Consider the following 11040-nt stretch of genomic DNA (forward strand, 5'->3'; position numbering starts at 1 on the left):
CTTAAAAATGGATTATTTAGCCAGTGAGGATATATGGAAGAGGTGAGTATGGGTGGGGGGTGGGGGGCATAAGCACAAACAAGAGGGCAGCAGAGGACAGGATTAATTAGGACAGTCTGTTAAGAATTCAGGCTACAAGTAGATAGAGTAATATGGAAAGCTAGAAAGGTGTAGTATGTGTGTTGTGTGTGTGTCGGGGGGTCATATTGCAAAAGGTTTTGTCTACCAAATCAAGGATATTGACAAGCCATGGGGAACACTGCATGTTTTTGAAAAGAGGAGTGAGGAGTGAGGAGCTATGCATTAGGCCATTAGGATTTCTTTGAATATCCCTGTGGGCAAATCCACAATGAAGTACTTTTTGGAGATTGAAAAATCTGTTGGCCCTCTGGGAAGCTGTATCCGGAGGGGAGACTTGGCTTAACTAAAAAAACTTTCACACAAATCCAGCTGCTACTAATAATTGAATATTTCCTCTTTTGATTTGTGTTGTTTTGGTGAGCCCCAGAATAGCAGTTTAAAGTGTTTAATTGGTTTTCCTCTGTTCAATTTTATTAAGCTGTCCTGGACTCTTGAGTCGGCAAACTTAGCATTTTTTTTAAGCTGAGCTTGCTTTCTCTAGAAGGTTTTCCTCCAGTTTATTCAGCTTAACTTCTCATATCTGATGCTGAACACTCACCAGCTGCTGGGCATGCAGGAAAAAAGAAAAAATGTCTCAGTAATGGTATCTGAAGTTTTCTATTTTGCCTCAGAATATGTGCAACTCAAAGAAAAACAGTATGAACAAGTTTCCCTCTGCTGTTGGACAATATGCCCAATAATTAACTTGTTGTGAATGCCTAAGGGTATCACCCTCTCCCACAGCATGCAATGAGAGAAAAAACACAGGCAGGGGCTCAGGAGAACTAGTCAATATCATCTCTTTGCCACTGACCAGCTACGTGATCATGCGTGTAATGACTTTGATGATTGACAACCCAACATCCATTCCTTCTCAATCATTACTCCAAATCAAATGATTACTTCCAACCCTGGATGCATATAAGAATCACCTCTGCCACTTGCTAATGCCTCACAACATTTCATGAGACATAGCCAGGGTGAAAGCCTCTGGTTTAAACTAATCATTGTTATGATCATTTGAATAATCATCTCATTGTTGGTGATTGACTCATGAGACTTACAGGCAAAGGATAGCGAATTCTTATGGAGTGCTTACTGTATCAGCTAGCCTTTGATACATAATAAACCACCCTAAAACTTAGTGACTTTAATCTACAATTTATCTCATGATTCTGTGGGTTGGTTGCCAGGTTCTTCAGGTCTGGGCTGAGACTGCTGATCCTTGCTGAGCTTACACAGGAGTCTGGAGTCAGCTGGAGGGATGAGTGGTGACTAACTGATCTAGAATGGCCTCATTCATAGGCCGAGCTGTTGGCCAGGGCAACCAAAGCAACGTGTTTCTCCTCTCCAGCAGACTACCCTGGGCTGCTACATATGACAGCAATGTTCAAGAGCAACAAGAGGGGTGCCTGAGTTGCTCAGTCAGTTAAGTGTCCGACTCTTGATTTTGGCTCAGGTCATGATCTCAGGGTTGTGAGATCGAGCCCCGCGTCGGGCTCCACGTTCAGCATCGAGTCTGCTTGTCCCTCTCCCTCTGCTCCTCCCCATCCCCCCTCTCTCTCAATAAATAAATAAATGAATAAATAAATAAATCTTTAAAAAAAAGAGCAACAAGGAAAGACAAGCCCTAATATGCAAGTGCATTTCAAGTCTCTGCTTGGGCCATGCCCAGTATCATTTCCTTGACACAGCTGAGTCCAGAGTCAGCATAGAAGGGGACTACTCTAGGCATGTGGCTACAGGAGGCTTGAACAAATTGGTAGCTACAGTAACACACTTGATCCTCTGCAAACTCAATGAGGCAGGCAAAATGTACTAACTCCACTTTGCAGTTGAGGAAAATGAGACACAGAGAGGTTAAATAACTTGCCCAAGGAAGGTTACACAGCTACTAAGTGGTAGCATTATTATTTGAACCCAGTGAATCTGGTTCTAGATTTCATGCTCAGAATCACAACATATACAGCTAAAGCGTATAAGGGAAACTATTCCTCACTGTTAAGAAGAAGATACAGGAAGAAACACTCCCATTTTTTCCCTGGACATTGTCATGTGTGGATGTGTGGCCTGGTGCTAGGGCAGTCATCCTGCCAATAGCCAGAGCCAAGAGAACTGCCAACAGCCAGAGTTCTGATAGCCTGTGGAAAAGACCACCCTGTTTTTTGTTATATAATAAAATATATAATAATATAACTATTATAATAACTAATATATATTATATTATAAATATAATAATAAAACTCTTTACTGAAAAATCAGAGTGAGTTAAACTTCCCTGAGACTTGCAACTTAAAGGATTTTAATTTTCAACGGCTAAGTCACACACCTCTCCAGGCCTTGATTTCTTCATGTTTAAAATATAAGTCTTGAATTAGATGATTGCTGAAGTTGTTTCCACTATTAACATTTATAATTTTAATGACACCATAGATAAGGAAAGCAATTTGGTGGTTGATTATGGCAGAGGGTCTATACACTAGGAAAAATCTTAAACACTGGCAAATATTTAGCTTTGTTTTTGTGTTCATTTTCTGTAGCTGCTGTGGTAAATGACTACAAACTTAGCAGCTTAAAACAACACAAATTTGCTATCTTTCAGTTCTTTAGTTTAGAATTCCACCCCAGATCTCACTGGGCTAAGACAGGGTGAGACAGGAACTGTACTCCTCTGGAGCCTCTAAGGGAAAATCTGTTCCTTGTCTTTTCCAACTTTAGAGACCATCAACATTCTTTGTCTTGTGGCTCATTCTTCCATCTTCAGAAGTCAGCAAAGGCTGAGTTCTCACATCACATCTCTCAAACCCTCTGTCATCACATTTCTCTCTCATCACAGCCCACGAAGTTTCTCTGCTGTTAAGAACTCATTTGATTAGACTAGGTCCACTGGAGAATCCAGAATAATCTCTCCATACCAAGTCTCTAACGAACCCTTAATTGCATATTCCAAGTCCCTTTTGCCATGTAGGGTAACATATTCAGTTTCTGAGGATTAGAGTGTGGGCACCTTGTGTGTGTGTCGGGGGGGGGCAGTTATTCTCCCTACCACAGTTTTCTTGGCAAATGTGCTTAAGCACTGCAGTACATATATAATGACTTTAAATTCTCAGAATATCCTATTTAAAGAATTCCTAACCATGGAAAGCACACAGAACATTGTAAAATTATCTATCACCTACTATCCAGAGTTAAAACAGTAGCATTTTAGCCAGTATCCTTTAGCCTTTATGAACATAATATTTTTGACAAAAATGGATTCAAAGTGTACATATCTTCACTATCTTTTCACTTACCACTAAATTATGAACTTGCAGAAACTTGTCTTAATTTTGATGACTACATAGCATTCTATCATATAGACAGAACTGATAGGATCTGTTTAATGAGTCCCTTCTTTTTGGACACTTACACTGCTGCTAAACTTTCACTCTTAACAACAAACATCCTTGCACATACATTTGTACATAAATAGTTGGGCACATTCTTTAAGACCAGGAGGTTCCTCAAAAAGTTGAAAATAGAGCTACCATATGATCCAGCAATTGCACTCCTGGGTATTTACCCCAAAGATACAAAAGTAGGGACCCGAAAGGGTACGTGCACCCCGATGTTTATAGCAGCAATGTCCACAATAGCCAAACTGTGGAAAGAGCCAAGATGTCCATCAACAGATGAATGGATAAAGAAGATGTGGTATATATATACAATGGAATATTATGCAGCCATCAAAAGGAATGAGATCTTGCCATTTGCAACGATGTGGATGGAACTGGAGGGTATTATGCTGAGCGAAATAAGTCAAACAGAGAAAGACATGTATCATATGACCTCACTGATATGAGGAATTCTTAATCTCAGGAAACAAACTGAGGGTTGCTGGAGTGGGGGGTGGGGTGGGAGGGATGGGGTGACTGGGTGATGGACACTGGGGAGGGTATGTGTTCTGGTAAGCGCTGTGAATTGTGCAAGACTGTTGAATCTCAGATCTGTACCTCTGAAACAAATAATGCAATATATGTTAAGAAAGAAAAAAAGAAGAAGAAGAATGTAGCAGGAGGGGAAGAATGAAGGGGGGAAATCGGAGGGGGAGAAGAACCATGAGAGACGATGGACTCTGAAAAACAAACTGAGGGTTCTAGAGGGGAGGGGGTTGGGAGGATGGGTTAGCCTGGTGATGGGTATTGAGGAGGGCACGTTCTGCATGGAACACTGGGTGTTATGCACAAACAATGAATCATGGAACACTATATCTAAAACTAATGATGTAATGTATGGGGATTAACATAACAATAAAAATTAAAAATAAATAAATAAATAAAAATAAATAAAAAAGTAAAATGACAAAAAAAAAAAAAAAAGACCAGAATAATAAGTGATTGAAATCTTGGGGTTTAGAGTCAGATTTTCGAGAAATGGAATTTTACCCCGTTTAGGGGCTGTCACTCTCATGATTCTCAAAGTGGGGTAACAGAATCACCTGGAGTACTGGTGAAAATGCCAGGCCTTGGGCACGAAACGAAACAGGATTTACTTAGTCAAACCCTCTGTGAGGAAAACAGACGCTTTGCATTGTTATACAAGCTCTCACAGCTGTGACACCCACTCAGGGGTCTCTGATGTCACTCCCAACTTCTCCTTTTCCTGAAATGTGTTGACATTTAAATGCCATAACTCCTCCTTAAGTACTATATCCCCTTTAGTAACCTTCTGGTAGGAGGGAAAGGAAAAGCAAGGTGGAAAAGATGTGTATGAAAGATATGGGAGTCACTCTTTCTGTCCTGCCCACAAAATTTGTCAAGTTTGTTGATTAAAAGCAAATTCTTCATGGCCTGTCATCCTAAATCAGAGTGGATAGCCTTCAAGTTTTTCTAACAAATATTAAAAATGCATGAATCAAACCTATGTGTGTATGTTGCTCATTCTGAAGGGTGATTAGACAGGAGCTAAATTTTATTGTGCACTTATGATGCACTAGACACTCCATAAGTGAAATAAATATATATATATTTCTCACAATGACCCTAAGAAGTAGCTATTCTCCCCATTCTGCAGATGAGAAGACAAAGGCATAGAGGGTTAAGGGTTAAACAACTTGCTCAAGGTCTCACCATTCATAAGCCATGATGCCACATAAAAACACAAGATGTGAGTCCAGACTCCATGCTTTAAACCCATTCCTATCAGGTACCATTATAACTTTATTTCTGTATACACAATAGTAAAATAATAAAATAAATAATAAGATAATAAATAATTAAAACAGTAAGACCTATCACTTACGGCATGCTCTCTCAGTGTTCATCACTATATCCACTCACATTTCATTTGATCCTTGCAGTGGAGTCTCTGAGGTATTGTTTGTACTGTATCATTTAGGAAACCAAGCTCAGAGACATGAACTAATTTTTCCTGGGCTGCACAGCCAATAAGTGCCATAGCTAAAACTCAGCCTACATCTCCCTAACTCTAAAACCCCAAGGTCTTACATACTGCTTTATTCTAACATTAAAGAACATCTTACTAGATGAAAATGTCTTTGGGGAATTGGGTCTGTTAGACTACTGTCAGTAAATATCCTTGTTTCACTTAATAGCATAGAGGAAATTAGCAAGAATGGCAGGCAGAGGTAATCCCAGAAGGACAAAAAAACAAACAAAAAACAACAACTACAGGGGAGGAGGTGAGCTGAGATTTGCATACACATTCCTGACATGTGGCCTCCACACCCAAAGTCCTCACTTTGAGGATCCTGCTGAACTCTGGCTCTCCAATTCAAAAAAGCCACTGCCCTCAAACTCTGAAGACAGCTTCCATCCTTAAAATGTTGTTGCTGACATCTCAGTCAAGCCCCTGAAAACCCAGCTCCCTCCCCAAGGTGAACATACCTTGTGAGTCAGCCCTGCCTGTGCCATCGCAAGCCTGGTGTGCATAATCAAAGTCCTGTAAGTGAAGGTTCAGCCACAGAGATGAAGGAACCAGATTCCACAAATCTGCCATTTATCATGGGAAAAAGTGGTCCCTGGCACACTTTACTCTCCTCCTCAAAGCAAATGACAACTACAAAATCAGATAATTTAAAGATGTCTTATATGGTATATGTACTATAGAGTATTATGAGACTTTACTGACTCATGTTTTTGAGCTAAAACATCTACAAGAAAGGCAAAACGAGAGCTGTGGCAAGAACTGAAGAAATGTTTTCAAAAGAGAGCACTTTAAAAAGTTATGATTAGGGGCGCCTGGGTGGCTCAGTCAGTTAAGCGTCTGCCTTTGGCTCAGGTCATGATCTCAGGGTCCTGGGATCGAGCCCCATACTGGGCTCCCTGCTCAGCGGGGAGTCGGCTTCTCCCTCTGCCCCACCCCTCCACCCCCGTTCATGCTCTTGCTCTCTCTCTCTGAAATAATAAAATCTTTTTTTAAAAAAGTCACGACAATTAAGGTAAAATGGAATTGAAAGGGGGAAGGGGATATAGCTTGTCATAAAGTCATAAAGTTAATAATTATAACAAAGTGTGCTAGCTTCTATGAGAGAAGAGATCTTAAATAAGAACCCAAAGATGTCAGAGCAGAAACAGAACTCTGGGGCCACCTAGAGGAGGTTCTTCGAAAGTCACACCTTTCGGCTGAGTGTTCTGTTCAGTCTATTTTTCATATAGTTTTCTGAGCAACATGTAATTAGTTGGATGAAGCTGCTTAAACCAAAGTTTTCACAGAAATTCAGATTCTCCTACAGATAAAATTTCCCTTGCTACTAAGTTAAGAGTTTAGAATGTTGGAAGTTTTCACAAAATCACACAAACAATGGCCATGTGGCTACTTGTGGTTTTGTGGTCTTCAATTAGGCCATCTCTGGGGAGCCAAAAACCTCCGTGGTATTTGGTTTGTGTGATTTTGACCAAAACTGAATGATTTAGAATTTCCTCACAAACATCAGAACTTTGCAAACCACCTTCTCCATTTTGCCAAGACATGGAATATTCCATAGATCAGTGTTAAGCCAATTTTTTCCTACATGGATGTCATATTGAATAAGCAAGTTGGGCCTAAAAGATCTCACAGACCATTTGATACTACAAAATAAAATTTTATGAGAATTACTGGAAAGTCTGGCATTGCTTAGGATAGAAATCCAGTGATTTGAAGCCTATTTTCAAAAATTTAATACTTAATCTTTCCAAAGTAAAATATATGTTCTTCACCTTGCAATTGATACTATTATAGATGGAAGAGTAATCTGATGAAAAGAACATTGGATCCTGGGGCCAGTTCTACAATTGCATATCTGTAGAGTTGTTACTTGATGTGGCAGCTTTAAGCTGTGCCAATTTATCTGACCTGGAACTGCACTTCCAATAATTCATTTCTCCAGGTTAGGACTGGCCACAGGAGAAATGTAGCTGCGATTTAGAAGGTGAAAGGGAAGCAGCAGCCTCTGTGCTCTGCAGGGCAGCATGGGCACCATGCACTGCGGGCATGCATGCACATTATTGCCTGTCTGCTGATTCACCTTGCTGGCCCCAGGGGCCACCAGACCTCAGCTCCTCTAGCTCCTACCACACCTTACTCTCTGGTTTCTCCAAGTCTTGGACTAGGCACATGTGTGGCTTAGGACACTGTCTCTTTGTTCAGGTCACCTGTATCAGCAAGGTTGGAGGCAGGGGGAAATAAATAGGAGTTCCAGTTTGTCCAGGCAGGTTCTAGCTGTTTATGAAGGTTTCAGTTTGTCCTCATGCCCCTCTACCTCAGGCCCGGCTTGACTCCAGACTGCTGGTTCTGCTGATCTGCTGTGACTTAAGATTCACCACCAGACATGAAAGCAATGGCTTTACATTGTCTTCCCCACTAACATTCACAGTTGCCCACGGGCTGATCCATATAATAAATCCCTCATTCCACATCACTCAAAAAAGGCTTCTGCCTCTTTGATCAAACCCTAAATGATACAGTTAATGTTACAGAGCCTCAATTACTTCAGCTGCAAAGCAGAGCAAGGATACTAGAAGATATCTTAGTTTCCTTTCTCTACTAGATAACACAAATTTTACCTCCTATTAAGAGTGCCTCTGATAGGTGTGACAAAGGTAGAAGTCCTTCAAGACTTTATTAATTGAAGACAACACAAACAAATGGAAAGATATATCATGCTCATGGAATGGAAGAGTTAACATTGCTAAAATATCCATACTAACCAAAGCAACAGATTCAATGCAATCCCTATCAAAATACCTATAGTATTTTTTCACAGAGCTAGAATAAGTAATCCTAAAATTTGTATACAACCACAAAAGACCCCAAATAGCCAAAGCAATCTTGAGAAAGAAAAACAAAGTCATATTTCAAACTATATCATATAATATCATATCATAACATAGGCTATACTAATCAAATCAGTATAGAACTGGCACAAAAACAGACAGATTAATGGAAAAGACTTGAGAGCACCAATATAAACCCACACATATATAATCAATCTACAACAAAGGAGGCAACAATATACAATGGGGAAAATAACATCTTTTCCATCAGTGGTGGTGGGAAAACTGTATAGCTTTTCCATGCCAAGGAAGGAAGGAAGGAAGGAAGCTGCACCACTTTCTTACACCATACACAAAGATAAACTCAAAATGGATTAAAGACCTAAATGTGAGACCTGAAACCATAAAAATTCTAAAAGAAAACAGGCAGTAATCTCTTGGACATTGGCCTCAGCAACATTTTTCTGGATATGTCTCCTCAGGCAAGGGAAACAAAAGAAAATAAACTATTGGGACTATACCAAAATAAAAAGCTTTTGTACAATGAAGAAAACCATCAACAAAATGGAAAGGCAACCTACTGAATGGGAGAGGATATCTGCAAATGATATCTCTGATAAGGTGCTAATATCCAAAATATATAAACAACTTACACAATTCAACACACAAAAAAAACCCCCAAATAATCCAATTTTAAAAATGGGCAGAGGACCTGAATAGACTTTTTTTTCCCAAAGACGACATACATATGGCCAAAAGACACATGAAAAGATGGTCAACATCACTCATCATCAGGGAAATGCAAACCAAAACTACCATGAGATATCACCTTACACCTGTTAGGATGACTATTATCAAAAAGATAACAAATATCAAGTGCCAATGAGGATGTGGAAAAAAAGGAACCCTTGTGCCCTGTTGGTGGGAATGTAAATTGGTGTGACCACTAGGGAAAACAGTATGGCAGTTCCTCAAAAAATTAAAAAAAGAAGTACCATATGATCCAGTAATTCCACTATTATTTATCCCAAGAAAATGAAAACACTAAATTGAAAAGATGTATGAACCCTTATGTCTACTGCAACCAAGATATGGAAGCAACCTAAGTGTCTACCGATAAGTGAATGGATAAAGAAGATGTATATTCATTGTGTGTATATACAGTGGAATATTACCCATAACAAAGAATGAGATTTTGCCATTTGCAACAACATGAATGGACCTAGAGGGTATTATATAAGTCAGAGAAACACAAATACTACTTCATTTCACTTATATGTGGAATACAAAGCAAATGAACAAACAAACAGAAACAGACTCATAAACACAGAGAGCAAACTGGTAGTAGCCAGAGGTGAGGTGGGTGGGTGGGGGGATGGGCAAAATAGGTGAAGGGGATTAAGAGGTGCAATCTTCCAGTTATAAAATAACTAAGTCACAGAGATTAAAAAGTAGAGCATAAGGAATATAGTCAATAATATTGTAATAGGGATTAAGGAGTGCATTTGTCATGATGAGCACACTGTGATGTATCAAAGTGTTGAATCACAATACTGTACAGTTGAAACTAACACTAAGTTAACTACACTGGAATTTAAAATTAATTTTAAAAAATCATATTGTAATAACACTGTATGGTGACAGATGGTGACTACATTTATTGTGGTGAACATTGAGGGATGTACAGAATTGTCACATCACTATGTTGTACACCTGAAAATAATATAACATTGTACGTCAACTATACTTCAATAACAACAAAAAAAGAACTTGTAGAGCATGCTTTGTTTGAAAAAAAAAAAACTATCAAATGGTTATGGAATTCCTAATTGTTATACACTGAGAATGATTATTCATTAAATAGTTACTGTTCTTCTCATCAGAGTAATAACTAACATTTATTGAGTATTGAACATATGGAAGACACTGCATTTTCAGACACAGGCTAACCTCACTTAATCCTAACAATAACCCCACAAAGTGGGTGATGCTCCATTTCATAGATGAGAAAAGTGAGGCTTAGAAGGGAGAAGTGAGTCAGTCAGTAAGTGGCAGAGTTTAGATTCAAATTCAAGAAGCATGATACAGAGCCCATGTTCTCATGCTATGTACAGAGAAAAACATGCCTGAAACTGTAGTCCCTGTCCTCAAGCAGCTTAGCTTGTCATGGGAAACACAGTCGAATTATTTTAATTCAGTAACGTCATTGTATTCTATTGGAATATGTACCAGCCCATAAAAATCAGACACTGGGGCTTAATGGTTGGAGCTGAACTATAAAAGACAAAGTTGGATTTACTCAGGAGACAAAGGAAGGAAGGATATTCCAGGCAGATAAAACTATAAACAGTGCTCGCTTCAGCAGCACATATACTAAAATTGGAACGATACAGAGAAGATTAGCATGGCCCCTGCACAAGGATGACACGCAAATTCGTGGAGCATTCCACATTTTTATATTTTTCTGGAGTCGTTGTTACCCTGTTAACATTTTGTTCTCTCATTCACCTATTGTCCTCTGGACAAAATGACAAGACGGAAAAAATCACCTCAAGAAAAAGAACAAGAGGCAGTATCAACTGCCAGGGACCTAATCAATATGGACATTAGTAAGATGTCGGGACTAGAGTTCAGAATGACGATTTTAAACATACTATCTGGGCTT

At 39.3% G+C, this 11040-nt stretch overlaps 1 non-coding gene across 1 annotated transcript; it reads left to right on the forward strand.

Moving 5' to 3' along the window:
* Positions 1 to 10724: 10724 nt before the first annotated feature.
* On the forward strand, positions 10725 to 10831 carry LOC118554953 (U6 spliceosomal RNA). Its single transcript, XR_004926731.1, has one exon. It is a non-coding gene; the product is annotated as a U6 spliceosomal RNA (small nuclear RNA).
* The last annotated feature ends 209 nt before the right edge of the window (positions 10832 to 11040 follow it).

The sequence above is a fragment of the Halichoerus grypus genome, chromosome X (assembly GCF_964656455.1).
Source record: "Halichoerus grypus chromosome X, mHalGry1.hap1.1, whole genome shotgun sequence".
Classification (NCBI taxonomy): domain Eukaryota; kingdom Metazoa; phylum Chordata; class Mammalia; order Carnivora; family Phocidae; genus Halichoerus; species Halichoerus grypus.